Source organism: Anomaloglossus baeobatrachus, chromosome 2, assembly GCF_048569485.1.
Source record: "Anomaloglossus baeobatrachus isolate aAnoBae1 chromosome 2, aAnoBae1.hap1, whole genome shotgun sequence".
Classification (NCBI taxonomy): Eukaryota; Metazoa; Chordata; class Amphibia; order Anura; family Aromobatidae; genus Anomaloglossus; species Anomaloglossus baeobatrachus.
The window spans coordinates 150,265,561-150,282,800 of NC_134354.1; the positions used below are offsets into that span (position 1 = coordinate 150,265,561).

Here is a 17,240-nt window from a genome sequence, read left to right on the forward strand (position 1 = left end):
ACGTTTAAGAAAATGACGTGGGCTTCGCCATATTTTTGTATGCTAGCCAGGTACAGCAGGCAGCTACGGGCTGCCCCCAACCCCCAGCTGCCTAGTTGTACCCGGCTGGGAACCAAAAATATAGAGAAGCCCTTTTTTTAATTATTTCATGAATTTCATGAAATAATTTTAAAAAAAAAAAATGACGTGAGCTTCGCCTAATTTTAGTGTCCAGCCGGGTACAACTAGGCAGCTGGGGATTGGAATCAACAGTGAAGGGTGCCCAAGCTTTCTGGGCACCCCCACTGCGAATTGCAGTCCGCAGCCACCCCAGAAAATGGCGCTTTCATAGAAGCGCCATCTTCAGGCGCTGTATCCAACTCTTCCAGTGGCCCTGGTGGCAGGTGGCACGCTGGGTAATAAGGGGTTAATACCAGCTATGTTTTACCAGCTGGTATAAAGCCCGAGATTCTTAATGTCAGGCCAAGTTTAACCTGGCCATTAAGAATCTCCAACAAAGGGTTTTAAAAAAAAAAGACATCACACAGAGAAAAATACTTTATTAGAAATAAATACACAGACACAGTAGGGACTCCATGTTTATTACTCCCTCTCACCCCTCCACGATGGAGAGATTTCTGTACTGACCATGCCAGGAGAGAGCGAGGAAAAGCGAGACGAGCGAGCGGGGGGGGGAGAAGAGAGAGAGAGGGGGGGGGGGGAGAAGAGAGAGAGAGGGAGAAGAAGAGAGCGAGGGGGGGTGAGAAGAGAGCGAGGGGGGGGGGAGAAGAGAGAGAGAGGGAGAAGAAGAGAGCGAGGGGGGGTGAGAAGAGAGCGAGGGGGGGTGAGAAGAGAGCGAGGGGGGGTGAGAAGAGAGCGAGGGGGGGTGAGAAGAGAGCGAGGGGGGGTGAGAAGAGAGCGAGGGGGGGTGAGAAGAGAGCGAGGGGGGGGTGAGAAGAGAGCGAGGGGGGGGTGAGAAGAGAGCGAGGGGGGGGTGAGAAGAGAGCGAGGGGGGGAGAAGAGAGCGAGGGGGGGGAGAAGAGAGCGAGGGGGGGGTGAGAAGAGAGCGAGGGGGGGGTGAGAAGAGAGCGAGGGGGGGGTGAGAAGAGAGCGAGGGGGGGGTGAGAAGAGAGCGAGGGGGGGGTGAGAAGAGAGCGAGGGGGGGGGTGAGAAGAGAGCGAGGGGGGGGTGAGAAGAGAGCGAGGGGGGGGTGAGAAGAGAGCGAGGGGGGGGAGAAGAGAGCGAGGGGGGGGAGAAGAGAGCGAGGGGGGGGAGAAGAGAGCGAGGGGGGGGGAGAAGAGAGCGAGGGGGGTGAGAAGAGAGCGAGGGGGGTGAGAAGAGAGCGAGGGGGGTGAGAAGAGAGCGAGGGGGGGGTGAGAAGAGAGCGAGGGGGGGTGAGAAGAGAGCGAGGGGGGGGGAGAAGAGAGCGAGGGGGGAGAAGAGAGCGAGGGGGGAGAAGAGAGCGAGGGGGGAGAAGAGAGCGAGGGGGGGGAGAAGAGAGAGCGAGGGGGGGGAGAAGAGAGAGCGAGGGGGGGGAGAAGAGAGCGAGGGGGGGGGGAGAAGAGAGCGAGGGGGGGGGGGGAGAAGAGAGCGAGGGGGGGGGGAGAAGAGAGCGAGGGGGGGGGGGAGAAGAGAGCGAGGGGGGGGGAGAAGAGAGCGAGGGGGGGGGAGAAGAGAGCGAGGGGGGGGGGAGAAGAGAGCGAGGGGGGGGGGAGAAGAGAGCGAGGGGGGGGGGAGAAGAGAGCGAGGGGGGGAGAAGAGAGCGAGGGGGGGGAGAAGAGAGCGAGGGGGGGAGAAGAGAGCGGGGGGGAGAAGAGAGCGGGGGGGAGAAGAGAGAGAGGGGGGGAGAAGAGAGAGAGGGGGGGAGAAGAGACAGAGGGGGGGAGAAGAGACAGAGGGGGGGAGAAGAGACAGAGGGGGGGAGAAGAGAGAGGGGGGGAGAAGAGAGAGGGGGGGGGAGAAGAGAGAGAGGGGGAGGGAGAAGAGAGAGGGGGAGGGAGAAGAGAGAGGGGGTGGGAGAGAGAGAGAGAGAGAGAGAGAGAGAGAGGGGGGGGGGGAGAGAGTGGGGAAAGAAGAGGGGGGGCAGAGGTGCTCTGTCACCAACTGTCTCCACTCTGTGACTTGTGGTGCAGGTGAGAGTGCAGACAGTTGGTCCCATGCAGCAGGACAGATGGCAGAGCACAGCGGTGACATGCCTGTCAGTGTCTTGCTGCTGGGAGGAGCAGACGATCACACTGCCCGACACCGGCCGCTCTCCTGACATCGCAGCAGAGCGGGCGGGTGGACAGTGTGATCACATACTTACGTGCAGGGGGGGATTCAGCTGAAGAACCCCCCCTGTACTGCACACTGGCGCCCCGTTCCTCTCCATCTGCAGGACGCCGGCTCCACACTGACTTCCTCCGGCTCCTCCCCTCGATGCTGAGCTGTGACGTGCGGTAGTCACCGCCCACAGCCCTGTCACTCAATCTGAGTGGCGCCGGCATCCTGTGACGTACCAGTCTTGTTTGAGAGCCCGGAAATGCCGGGACGTCAGAGGATGCCGGCGGCCACAGCTCCAGGGGGTCATGTGACAGGCACTGAGCGTGCAGCATAGCGCCGCTCAGTGCCAGAAATGGAAATACAAGCCAATGGAGAAGACGCCTAGAAAGGTAAGTATAACTCCTACAGAAAATAAAAAAAATGGGTGAACCACCCCTTTAAATAGCTGTATCATTCAAAGTCATATTTGGAAAGCATTTATTAAACTGCCCAGATAATAATAATAATTTATTCACTTATACAGTGCTATTACTTCCATAGAGCCTTACATACATCAGCAACACTGTCCCCATTGGGGCTCACAATATAAATTCAAATTCCCTATCACTATGTCTTTGGAGTGTGGGAGGAAACCAGAAAACCCAGAGGAAATCCACACAAACACGGGGAGAACATACAAACTCCTTGCAGATGTCCATGGTGGGATGTGAACCCAGGGCTGCAAGACTACAGTGCTACCCACTGAGCCACGGTGCCGCCTGAAATCCCCTTTTATTGACCTATCTGGTTTCAGCCCATCTGAATTGAATACTGTGATTTCTACTTCAGGAGTCATGGGAAATCTTTTTTACTCGCCTAAATACATATTTGCCTACAAAATAAGGTGAACAATTCTTATTAAGTAAATAAACAATATAAAGCCAATTTCTAAAGGTAGAAGCAAAAATATTCACATCATACAACTACTGATGTGAAAGTTCAGCTTCTGAACCATGGGAGCAGCATTACATCAGAATAGGACATTTCTGCAGAACCCTACAGGAATTTCAAGGAATAAGATTTTCCTTTAATCACTTGATCAACCCAGCACTAAACAATAAAGTGTATTCTAAAGATGAGAAGATAGCAAAGAAAAAGCAAAAACATATTATTAACTAGACAAACAGAGAATGCCGGAGAACACTCGGCTCTTTCCATCCATGAGATCTGTAGACATGGCCAATAAAAATCAGCACCAGACAGCTCTGGAGCCAAAACACCTACAAGTTACCATCATTACAACCCCTGAATGGCAGCATTTAATTATGCAGGATTTAAAGGGAATCTGTCAACAGGTTTTTGCTATGTAAGCGGAGGACACCATTCTGCAAGGGTTAGTACATAGAATTCAGGCATGCCTGTCTTGTCAAGATCCGATCTATTGTTTGTTTGCTATGCTTGTTTAACCAAAAGGACTTTTCATTGCTTGGACTACGATGTCACGTGTGCAGCAGTCCAGCACGCCCCCTCCTCTGATTGAAACCTCATGGTCTATGTACAATCTGTATACAGAGCCTGGTGTGGGTAGGAACATGGGCTTAGCTATATGACTAAAGCAAAAAATTCAGATTGTGTCAGAAAGGCTGCACCCAGTAATCTAAGTGATACATTGTTGGATTCAGAATCTCTTTGTCTACATCATGCAGCTCTCAGATAAGGTAGCAACAACCTACTGACTGGTTCCCTTTAAAGGGAATCTATCACCAGGATTTTTGTATATAAGCTAAAGCCAGTGCTATACTGGCACTATCAGGCTGATTCTCTACATACCTGTAGTGGTCAGCTCCAATGCATAGGTTTTGAAATCCAAAAAAGTAAAGTTTATAAAATTAGCTGATTGCTGAGTGACAGCAGAAAAGGAGCAGATAATATATTCATAGTTATCCCCTCCCCATTAGAATTAGCATAAGTATTATATAAATCTAGCCCCTGAAGCCATCAGGGAGCTACAAGGTAATGTATCCCCACCGGGATGCAGGGCCTACCCCCTAGGGACCCGGAAACCCAGTGCTGGTACCATACAAACACTTCACAATCTCAGTTTTTCCCCAACATTACCCCATACAATGGTACCTAGCTGGGGTCGGACCAATGGATGGCCGCCTAGGTGGAGTCAGTCCAGTCCACTAGTTGACCAGGTGGGAGGGGTGGACTGTCGACACAGAAGGAGACAGTAGTAAGACAGTTGAAGTGAAGGAGTGAAGCTGGAGGTGAAGAGACTGACTGTCCGGTAGAGAGTAGTAACCTGGTGCTCAGGAGGGTAGTTGCCGGTGGAGTACGATGGAGTACTCCCGGAACTACGCACCGACGGGGTACAGGACCCTAGGACAAGCACAAGCTCCAGGCAAGCTTGTTAACACCTGCAGCAAGAGGACCATCAAGAACCTTGCTAACCCTAAGAATCCGAAGACTCAGTAGCAATGGGAGAACTGGGGACAGGACCAGAGACTCCTACCCCACAGGGTTCACGCTACCATCAGGCGGACAGCAGTGGAACACCACCACCAGACGGGAACCCCCAGTTGCTCTACGCCACGGGGACCCACTAACCAGAGGCAGGTTCAGGGGAAGAAGGCACCAGATTACTAACTGGTCCTGGGTACAAGGGAACCTGTAGGTGAAACCAGCCGGCCTCGAGTAACCAGTTACCACTGACCAACAATGAGTAAAAACCAGTTGCACTGAACTCTGTGTGGACTACCTTCTTCCATCACCCGTCACAACACCTACCCTCTGGGGCCCGGCCCTGCTTGAGGAGGGCCTACCATCCTGGCTGCCATTCACACCAGCCCCAGCGGTGGACATTCTGCAGCGGCGGCTCCATCCCCATAGCCGCATCACCGCAAGTGACGTCACAAGTGAACATTATTCTAATCCCCTGTAAATATCCCCCTTTACAAAAAGTGCCCAGGGCACGGAACCGGGCAACGGCCACCAGAGCAGAGTGACATTCCCAATAGAGACTCTGCCCGGGACTGAGTACCCCATATCACTGGGCGACACACAAACAAACACACACACAAATGGGTATGACCTCACACAGGTCCTGCAAGAGATAAAGTTAATTGTTTGTATAATACTTATGCTAATTCTAACAGGGGGAGGGGATAACTATTCATACCCCCAGATATTATCTGATCCTCAGCTGCTGTCACTCAACAAGCAGCTAATTTTATAAACTTTACTTTTTTATATTTCAAAACCCAAACATCTGAGCTGACCATTACAGGTATGTAGAGAATCAGCCTGATAGTGCCAGTATAGCACTGGCTTTAGCTTATATACGAAAATCCTGGTCATTGGTTCCCTTTAAGTCAGTGATGGCGAACCTATGACACGCGTGTCACTGCTGACACGCGTAGCTGTTCGCACTGACACGCGATCGCATACGGAGAAAAATCTCCCAGCATCCTGCTGTCCACATCTCGCCAGTCCTCACCTATTGGCTAGCAGCAGCGTGCGTGCGGCCTGACGGCGGCCTGACGTGTGTGCGGCCTGACGGCGGCCTGACGTGTGTGCGGCCTGACGTGTGTGCGGCCTGACGTGTGTGCGGCCTGTGGTCATTCTGGCTGTGCCCTCACTGCTCCCTGTGTGTACCTCACTGCTACCGTGGACCTGCCGGTGAGTAAACTGGCATGAGGTGGGCGCTTGTTGTTTCAGGAGGGGGGGAGAATTCTGTGGAGGCGGGCTCTTGGTGCTGGGAATGGGGGTTAGTGTTACTGAAGTGGGTGCTAGTTGTTCTGGGGGGGTTGCTACTTGATGGTGCTGGTGGAGGGTGGCTTATGGTAGGCAGGTAGTAATGGTGGTGGTGGAAGACTATTTTTTTTTATGTTACCTTACAGGCCCTGTGATCGCGATTACCAGCAACCACAGTAATCATACATTCTACTGTTCTGGGGTGTCGTGGATTTCTAATTGACCATCATTACTGAAATAAGTGAGGGGGAGGCTAGGAGAGGCCTGTACTATTGGTGCCATTTCCCGCCATTAGAAATAGCTATCTTGCCATCTTGTGGTCAGTTAGGCTAGTTAGCCCTTAATTGCCTGAAGGGCTGACAGGCTATATTTCTATCTTCTGTCAATGCCCCCCCGATGGAGAAGCCAAAATATATAAAACCAAGGTTAAGTAAAGGAAGTGGCAGTAGCCAACCCTTTCAAGAGACATGGACCGAGATGTATGGCATTATAGAAAAAAATGGCAGATCGCTTTGTGTTCTATGTACTGAAACGTTAGTAAGCAGAACGTGGAATATAAGTTAGTAGTGCTTGCTTGGGCTTCAAGTGTACAAAATACCAACCTTCAATTGAACATTTAGCCAATGAAATTCCGCAACAAATAAGTCACTAATAGGCAGGTTAGTTGAAGAATTCCCCCTCCCCCTCACTTATCTTAGTTCACGGCACCCCACTCAAGTTAAATAATATCAAGTTAAGAATATCAAGACAACAAAAGAAACCGACTGACAGATGAAAAAAGTAGTCACTAAGCAGGTAAGTTAAATAATTACTTTTTGGTTTATTAAATACAGTTCTATGACAATTATACATTTTTGTTATTTAAACTATCAATATCGCGAAATTCTGGTGTTTTTTCTCGAAGTGACACACCACTCGAGTTATGCTTGTTTTTTTGCCGAATTTTGACACACTGAGCTGAAAAGGTTGCCCATCACTGCTTTAAGTGTTCACTGTATCCTCGGCCATAGGTAAGAGAATGTATGGGAATGTGCTTACTACAACTGGGCATTGCTTATTTTAGGCAGTTTAATACTAACTGATGGCATACATGCATCAACATGTTACACTTACCATCGCTTGCTCACATTGCAAAAACAAAATGTAAAGCAAAATAAAATAATCTCATTTTCCTTTTTTCCTCTACGCTATAACAGGGCCAAAAGCTGTCATGTGGTATTAGTAGTGAGATGGTGTAACAAGATCTGACTGCAACCTGGAGCAACAGGTAATGAGGGTCATCAACAGCATCGGAGCAACAAAAGGAGCAGGACTATATTACTATCACATGGAAACACCTATACTAAGAAGCACAGTACACAATAATGGGGCTTATTTCCATTTTTGGGCCTTTATCATTGTTGTATATAATGTATTCCATCTAGTTAAACTAAGGAAGATTTCCTAATTCATGGTTCACGTCCCAAGAACGTTGTCCAGACTGTCCGTGTGTCTGCAGACCTGAGCTCAACAGCCTCGTCTTTGCCTATGAGATTGTCAAAATTCATGAGATACACGGCAACTCGGCCGGTCTGGACATCCCAAGCGGTAGGTGGACCATGAATGTCAGCTGTGACAAACTGGCCTAAGGAGCTAAAGGATACGTTTACACAAACCGGCCGGCAGAACTAAGTGACCGCCAGTCAATCCGTTGCTTGCTGCTCGGAAATCGTTTAATAGCCTACACAGGCCGACCCCGATTAGGCTGCTTTCACACATCAGTTTTTCGCTGTGCGGCACAGTCCGGTAAAAATCGGAAAGAACAGATTTGGCGCTTATTGCCGCCGGATCCGTTCTTTCCCCCATAGACTTGTATTAGCTCCGGATTGTGCCGCATGGCCGTGAGTTGCATCCGGCTTTTGCCGGATCCGGCGTAAATAGCTGATCCAGCTCCATGCGGCGTTACAATGAAAGCCTATGGGCACCGGATCCGTCATCATTCGGCATATGACGGAATCCAACGACAGATCCGTTTTTTTGAACTGCGCGTGCTCAGTAGCACAACGGATCCGTCAAAAAACGGAAGGAACGCATGGAAAAAACTGATGCAACGGATCAGTTTTTTCGCCCGATCCGCTGCATCAGTTTTTTTGCCGGATTGTGCCGAACGGAAAAAAACGGATGTGTGAAAGCAGCCTTACGATACATACCGAATGATCTGCAGTGAAGTGTTCAGTGCACATAGGCTGCCATAGTTTTCAATGGCGCGAGTCTTGTTTACACAGAACAATGCGCCGCCAAGAATGATGATCTTTTGTGCAAACCAAAAGATCATTTCACCCGACGAACTAACATTTTCCATGTTCATTGGGAGATCTTCAGCCCTTTTAGACTGCAACATTATGATGAAAACAGCGTTTCTAAGAATTATCATTCACAATAAACTTGCAATGTAAATTGACCTGAAGAAGGACATAGGTCAAGAGTCAATAGTTACTTGAAGGGGTTGTTTCAATAACACAACCTGTCCATATGCACTGTTAGGACATTACAAATTGCGAACATAAGCTCAGAACCCCCTATGAGCCAAAGCACATTTACATTAGTAGCTTTCATTACGGTGGTCTTGAGCCATCCTTTTATTACACGCATAGCCATTCTGTATATCTGAATGGCACCCGTGTAATCCTACATGCAGGCCCTGCTGGCCTCTACTACTGGACGACCCATCCCTAAATTGGTGGGTTTTTCCACATAAAATAAACATATGCTCACCTCCCGGAGCTGCAAAAAAAATGAGATGTCAACGCTGTGTTTTCCGAAAGCCACCTGACACTGTTAATTCAAGTGACCGCCGCGGCCAATCAGTGGCCCCAAATCGACTGCAGCCATTCAGTACTCTGTGTGGATAGTCGGGCTTGGGAAGTAGGTATACTACCAGATAAGAATGGATTGCCCAGTGGTGGACAGGCATTTTAAAGGGACTGTCTCCAGGTTTTTGCTCCCTCATCTGAGAGCAGCATAATGTAGAAAAAGAAACCCTAATTCCAGTGATGTGTCACTTACTGAGCTGTTTACTGTCATTTTGATAAAATCAATGTTTTCTCCGCTGCAGATCATGAATATGCTGGACTACCTGGCAGCGCGCCAAGTAGTCCTCTTATGATAATAATCTACTGATGAATAAACAGTGATTTTTTCAAACCTACACTAAGCAGCCCAGTAAGTGACACACTGCTGGAATCAGGATCTCTGTCCCTACATTATGCTGCTCTCAGATAGGTGGCAAATACCTGGTGACAGAATCCCTTTTAGGCTAAGTTCACACATCCTGTGTTTTGCATCAGTCACAATCCGTAGCCTTGAGGAATTACGGAATCCTGCAAAATATTTTGCAGGAATCCTGTATTTCCCCATAGACTTCTATTAGTGACGGATTGCGACTGATGACCCTGCGTTGCATCCGCTGCGTCGCGGTCCGTCGTTTTTGACTGACCGCCGAGCGGGGAGCAACGCAGAATGTAACGTTTTTCGGGCCGTCAAAATTAACGCGCCGCGCAGGAATCCATCGCCATCCGTCAAGCTTGTAATGCATGTCTATGGTGCTGGATTCCGTCGTAATCCGTCTTACAACGGAATCCAGCGCAGGATTCCGTCATGCTCTACTGAGCATGCCCAGCATGCTTGGCACGCCCACTGGGCTGTCCCAAACACAGACGGATCATGACTGATCCGTCAAAAAACGGACGCACAGCGGATGTAACGGACGCAACTGATCCGTTTTTTCACAGGATTCCTGTGAAAGGAATCCTGTGAAAAACACATCAGTTGCATCAGTTGACATCTTGAAAATGACTGATCCGTTGCTGACGGACCTGACGGATTGAAAACACAGGATGTGTGAACTTAGCCTAAGGTGGCATAAAGTTACTGATACGTTGGCTGATCGGAGCAGCTGTAATTAGACCTGAAGAGTGAAAATTGATTTTATAGACTGAAAAACCTGTAACACCACACAGATTTTCTGTAAGGCCTCCTTCACATGTCCATTTAAAAAACGCACTTGTTGCATGGTCCGTTTTGTCCATCCGTGAAAACATCTGTGTCTACGTGTGTGTCATCTGTGTGTCATCTGTGTTATTCCGGTATGATTAAAATGACAAAGCTTCTCCTATATTTTGCTATATTAAACACGTACAGCACATAGATGGCACACAAATGTCACACGGATGTCATCTGTGTGCTGTACATATTTTTCAAGGACCCATTGACTGTCTATGTAAAAAGAAGGAGAGATCACCATAGATTTTAATGAGGATCCATGTGAACATGTCTCCAGTTCTTGTGAAAATGGACACCGCATGTACTGGAAACACGGATGTGTGAAGGAGCCTAAGTGTGCGGTTACCAGATGCAGTCATATGGTGGCTCATGCTTTAAAATCACTCAGAAATGCCATCAATAGGTAGAAAGTAACTGTCAGTAAACAGTATTCTTTATATATTATAGAAACTGCAAATAGCTACTGATCGGTGGGGTTCTGGATCCCGAGACCCCTCTAATCTCATATAAGACCGCTCTGAAGGGTGCAGCTCTTGTATATGGCACGCACATTTAGCGGTATACAATAGCAAGTCTATGGGGTCGCTCACAGCGCTGTGTGTGCTGCAATGAAGAACTGCGCACTTTAGAGCGGTGTTATGTGAGATTATTGGGGTCTCAGGACCCAGACCCCACCAATCAGTAGCTATTTGCTGTGTCTATTATGTATTTACGCTATATAGGAAAAAAATATGTATAAAGCTGACAGTTACACTTAAAAAAAAAAAGCTTTGAAGGAATTCCTATAACTGCGATCTGCACAAGGTGATGAGCTCCTCCTCCTCCTCCTCCTCCTCCTCACATGCCCAAACAGTGGAAGTTATCAAATCATGCTGGGAGTTGTAGTTTCACCACAGGCATAAAAGGACAGAGGTGAAGATCACGGATGTCACTATACAGGCAGCCAACTGTACCTGATCACAGACAGAGTCACCATGGAAGTCTACGGGGAATTTCTGACAAGGATAACAATTTGGCAGTTGAGAGTAATTGCTACTTATGAGTGACTGCGATTTCCTTCCCACATTCCAGCGCTGATACCTGCGGCTTGTATGGGACTGACAGCTGAGAAGACCTGTCACCATCGAAGAAGTGTCCAGCTTGTGCTCTTATTTTATTCCCGCTGCTCCTGAGCAATGTTTTGGGGGCAGGTTTACTCTGCCATAGGGTGACACAGATATTGAGATATTGGCGTTTTCATCTGGTGCTAATTCTTAAGGTCTATTTGTCTCAGAATAATAATACAGAGCAGCCTAAAGACGCCCCGGAGAATCCCATGAGCCTCGCCCCTATGCAAAGACACAAGTGACTATATGGAGCAAAACGGCTTCATAAGAAAGGAGTCTGACAATAAGGCTGCTTTCACACATCCATTTTTTGCCATGCGACACAATCTGGTGATAACCGGAAAGAACGGATCCGGCGTGTGTTGTCGCCTGATCCGTTCTTTCCCCCATAGACTTGTATTAGTGCCACATGGTCTTGCGTTGCATCCGGCTTTTGCTGGATCCGGCGTAAATAGCTGATCCGGCAGCCGATTGGAACGCTGCTTGCAGCATTTTTTGTCTCTGGCGAAAAACCGTATGGTGCCGGATCCGGCGCCGTGAGTTACAATGAAAGCTTATGGGCGCGGTTTTTTAAACTGCGCATGCTCAGTAGCACAAGAGATCCGTCAAAAAATGGAAGGAACGCATGAAAAAAGCTGATGCAACGGATCCGTTTTTTCGCCGGATATGTTGCATCAGGTTTTTTTTTGCCGGCTTGTGCTGGACAGCAAAAAAACGGATGTGTGAAAGCAGCCCAATAGGAGGTCAGTTTTCATTTTTCCCAGCTTATTTTCGAGAATGAAAGCTGAATTCTGAGTGGCCATTGTGGGATCTCTGTGGCATCGCTCTAGGTGCGCCCTGGCACGTCACAGCGTCACGTCACAGCGTCACGTCGCTACTTTTACCTACAAATTGGAAGATTCCAGCAAAGCAGATCTGAAATAGAGCAAGGCAGAGTATTTCACATCCTACTCTTGTTAGAAGTCGGAGGATTTCCTGAGATTTGCTATTAAAAGCCTTTAATTTTTAATTCAAGTAAAAACCAGTGTTCTACATTATCTACTAAATCACGCTACAGCAAGACGGGTAACAATGTCACTGTAACAGGGCATCTGTACAAAAACATAAGTCATAGCCCTCTCGTCAATCTTCAGAGCAGGGTCTCCACCATCAGACCAGAGGCGCTCTCCTAACCCAGTATATAAGGGATATGGTAAACACAGAGTGCAGGGCCCCTAGAGACCAGAGACGCTCTCCTAACCCAGTATATAAGGGACATGGTAAACACAGAGTGCAGGGCCCCTAGAGACCAGAGGCGCTCTCCTAATTGGTATATAAGGGATATAGTAAACACAGAATACAGGGCCCCTAGAGACCAGAGGTGCTCTCCTAAACCAGTATATAAGGGATATAGTAAACACAGAATGCAGGGCCCCTAGAGACCAGAGACGCTCTCCTAAACCGGTATATAAGGGATATGGGAAATGCAGGGTACAGGGCCCCACTACTCGGCAGAGAGATACCAGAGGCGCTCTCCTAAACCAGTATATAAGGGATATGGGAAATGCAGAGTGAGGGAAACAACTACTCGGCAGCGAGCAGGACCGCTCACATCATTAAAACTTCGTACCCCCATTTGCAGACTACACAGACCTGAGGTTTCTGTCTCTCTGCCAGGTACTAACCTCCTATTTTAAGCATAAGAGGATATAGATCGATAAAGGTGAACGTCCTTTTTTTGGATGATGGGTTTACCCTGGAGCAGAACACACATTGGGGGAGAGCTTGCCAATGTGTCTAGAATTTATTGCTCATGGGTATCTTTCTGGTCATGCCAACCATATAGCTAATGACTTACATTAACCCATGTAATTCCTGCTGTTTCTCTTTACCTTGGCTACAGAGGTCATTTTCCAAATATCCAATATATCCGCTGCAGACAATCACTTGTATAGGAGGATTGAAACCTGAGATTGGCTGCAGTGGTCAAGTGGGGCATGTAGGACTCCTCCACTGCAGCCAACTTTAACAATCGGAGTTGTGATTTTGGACAGGGGTCATGAAATGAGTAAAATGTAACAATTTCAGCATTATTGCTTCATGGTCACAGATTTTTTATTAATTAACTTGGAAATCCCCTTTAACAACAAATCTGCCCAGTTATGCAGCGTTCGGTATTCGGAATATGTACGATCGAATAACAAGAGATTTTCCACTGAAGACCTCAGGAAAGCCACCTCCTGTGGCCGATGTGCCCAGTGACGGTCCCCAGCTTCTCACAGTAGAAGGTATAACTAAGTACAATGATGTTTTTCCTTTTTGTTGCCCGATCTTCCAGGCACTTGAAAATATGATTAATCTAAGGAGCATCATATTAAAATAAACGTAACTACAGGCACAGCTGACGGCTGCCATCTTCACAAAATGTATTTCTGTCCTATGCATAACTGAGAAGTGGCCATTTTCACAGCAACAAATATCTCATTCCAAACTGAACTCAATTACTAGGAAATCCTTCTCCTTCCCATCTAACAAGTGACATCCAAAAAGCTACTGGACAAGAAGGCGATGAGAGGCGGTGCGAACCCCGAAACTATTACTGACAGTATACCGACTGGAGCGGTACATACAGCACGGCCACTAAGGACACCAGTAGTATGGGGAAAAGAGACAATATATAGGATTCTAAATAAAATCATATGCAATAGCGTAACAAGCAATAAAAACAACAACTATCACACAAGTTAGAATATATGGTAGGTGTAACTATACATATAGATTATACTGTCAGACATACCAACTGATAGAAATATATGATAGGTAAACAGGTGGATGGACGTATGGATACATCAATGGAAGGATAGATAATAGAAAAGATAAAGAATAAATAAATAGATGATAGATAGAGAATAGACAGATTAAGAATAGATAGCTGGAGAGATAATAGAATAAAGATAGATAATAGATAAAGAATAACTAAAAAGATGATAGATAATAGATAGTTAATAGAGTGAAGAAGAATACATAGACATAGATAGACAGATGATAGAGAGAGGATAGATATAGAAAGATAGATAATAGATAGATAATAGATAGATAGTAGATATATTGTAGATAGATGGATAGATAGATAACATAGATGATGGATAGATAGAAAATAGATAATGGATAGATAATGGATAGATAGATATATTGTAGATAGATGGATAGATAGATAATGGATAGATATATTGTAGATAGATAAATAGAGGGATAGATAATAAATAGAGGGATAGATAGATAATAAATAGAGGGATAGATAGATAATAAATAGAGGGATAGATAATAAATAGAGGGATAGATAATAAATAGAGGGATAGATAATAAATAGAGGGATAGATATAGATAGTGATAGATAATAAATAGAGGGATAGATAGGTGACAGATAACTTGTCTTCTGAAGGATGAGGCCAGATCTCCCCTTACTGAGGAGGAGCCTCCTTGGACCCGCTACCTACACACAGGTTGGCACATATGGAGCACAGTGCTTTCCTCCATGGAGGGTGATCTGCTATGAGGGTCGCACAGTGATGCCCACCACCTCCTGCACACACAGAATGCTGGCCATGAGGAAGGAGCCCGCACAGTGCCGTCCCCAGCTGTAATGCAGGATGGTGAGGCCACTGATGCAGCGAGCTGAGCGGAGGGGAGCACACAATGCCGCCTCACACCTCGGCAGGAGGGATGCTGCCAGGTGCGCTGCACTGAGGGGGCGTTCTGCCTCACACTATGGGCTCCGGCGCACACAATGCAGGCTCGTATGCTGGTGACATTTCCTGAATGAAGCCGCTGCAGGGTCCCGGCACAGGGATGGGTGCCCGGCTCCTGTTGCTGCTGCCAGCGCTGTCACTCACCTCTGGCCGTGCTCCTCTCCGCACTCCTCCTTCTCGCCTCTGCCGCTGTTTTCCTATCGGGCTGCTACTGAATGCCACCAGCAAGAAGAAAACGACAGTGCACGCCCATCACCCGCGTTTCCACGCCCCTCAGCCACGCCCCTCTGCGCCAACACCTGCCCACTCTTCCTGCAAAGCGGCGTCTCCTCCGTGCTCTTTAGTTGAGCTACCGTGGCTGCTGACCAATGGGAAGCTAGACAATAGAACAGCTAAGTGATTGAACGAGGAGACAACCAATAGGTGCAGCCGGAAGGCGGGCACTGTAGGGGGGCGGGAGATACTGCAGGTGTGGAATGCGGAGGGACGGGATAGGCAAGGGAAGATGTGGGGGCGGGGACTCGTTTGTCTCCTAGGCAACCTTCAGTGGAGGCGTCCTGGGTAACAGCGGAGGGTGTGGCCACCGTATACCCCGCCCTCTCCATGGCCCGTACAGTTCTGTGCCCGGAGCGGGCGGCTGTGGAGCTCACCAGTGTGGTGACCGGAGAGGGCGCCCTACACTGACAGCTTAGCCCAGGGCACAGCGCCACACTGTCCGCAGGGTGAGGGGAGTTCAGCTCCATTCACTTCTATTAAGTGCACAGCACTGGCTCTGGAAGACAGAAGAAAGCAGCCATCGTTTTTTAACCCTGTACAATCCGATAAAACCATCCTTTAGGTCTGAGATGTACAATGTGCAGCATCATGCAGGAGTGTGCACACCTGTCCGCGCAGTGGTTTCCTATGTTCTTATTGGAATGTGCACATTGTAGATTAAGACTGCAAGCAGCAAAACCACAAAGGCATATGGAAAAGGCGCAAAGAAACAATCTAGAAAATGTGTTAAAGGGAACCTCTCACCACTTTTTGGCCTATAAGCTGCGGCCACCACCACCGGGCTCTTATATATAGAATTCTAACATGCTGTATATAACAGTCCAGGCCGGGGGTACAACATAAAAAAACACTTTATAACACTAACCTAACGCTCGTGCGTTGGGCCTTATGGGTGTCTCCGTTGTCCTGTGCCACCGCCGCCTTTTTCGGCCATCTTTGTGCTCCTTCTCTAGCCGCGGTGCATGACGGGTCCGACGTCATCCACACTCGCCGGCATTCAGGTCCTGAGCAGGGCAGATCAAAGTATTGTAGTGCGCCTGCGCAGGACCGGCGAGTGTGTATGACGTAGCCGTGTCATGCACACAGGCTTCAGAAAGAGGACGAAGATGGCCGAAAGAGGCGGCACCGACACCGGAGAACGGAGACCCCCATATGGCCCACCGCGCGAGCGTTAGGTAAGTATTATAAAGTGTTTTTATGTTATACCCCCGGCCTGGGCTCTTATATATAGCATGTTAGAATGCAGTATATAAGAGCCCGGTGGTGGTGGCCGCAGCTTATACGCCAAAGAAGTGGTGACAGGTTCCCTTTAAAGGGCGTCTGACTGTTCAAACAAAGCCCAGGCACTCGTGCATCATGCTGGGGCCCAATGTCTGCAGGCACCTTCCCACCTGCTCTTTTTCCCATCTATCTCTGCTCTATAAAGCCAGAGCCGTCAGTCCAAGAAGGGGACATTTATAGGGACAAAAGCCGGCGGCAAGGTGCACTTAAATGTCAGGCCCCCGCCATGATGTACGAGCGCCTGTACCTGGTATGAACAGTCATTCTGGGCTGATTGAGTTCCTTTAACCCTTTACTCCTCGGCGATTTTCCTTTTTTCGTTTTCATTTTTTCCTTCCCCTCCTTCCAAGAGCCCTACCTTTTTTTATTTTTCCATCAATATAGACATGTGAAGGCTTGTTCATTGAGGACCGAGTTGTACTTTTGAATGACACCATTCATTCTGCCCCATACTGTATTGAAAAATGAAAATAGTGCACTTGCACAATTGTTTTTTGCTTTTTTTTATTTACCGTGTTCAATATTTGGGAAAACTGGCAGCATAATTTCCTAGGTCAGTACGAGTTCGTAGATACCAAACATGTACAGTTTTACTGTTATCTAAGTAGTGAAAAAAAAATCAGAAGTTTATAAAAAAAAAAAAGAATTGCGCCATTTTCCCGGACCCGTAGCGTTCTCATGTTTCGGGATCTGGAGCTCAGTCATGACTTATTTGTTGCGCCTTGAGCTGGTGTTTTTAATTATACCATTTTTGGGTCCATGTGCTGTTTTGATCGCCCGTTATTGCATTTTAATGCAGTGTTGAGGCGACCAAAAAAAACCTAATTTTGTT

The 17,240-nt window shown here is 47.8% G+C and overlaps 1 protein-coding gene across 5 annotated transcripts in view; it reads right to left on the reverse strand.

Moving 5' to 3' along the window:
• The window catches only part of CDKL5 (cyclin dependent kinase like 5), a 482,986-nt gene extending 467,887 nt beyond the window's left edge, over positions 1–15,099 (reverse strand). For all 5 annotated transcript variants that reach the window (XM_075335447.1, XM_075335445.1, XM_075335448.1 and 2 more), the window contains exon 1: positions 14,996–15,099. The gene's annotated coding sequence lies outside the window, so the exon portion shown is untranslated. The remainder of the gene's footprint in view (positions 1–14,995) is intronic.
• Between the last annotated feature and the right edge of the window lie 2,141 nt (positions 15,100–17,240).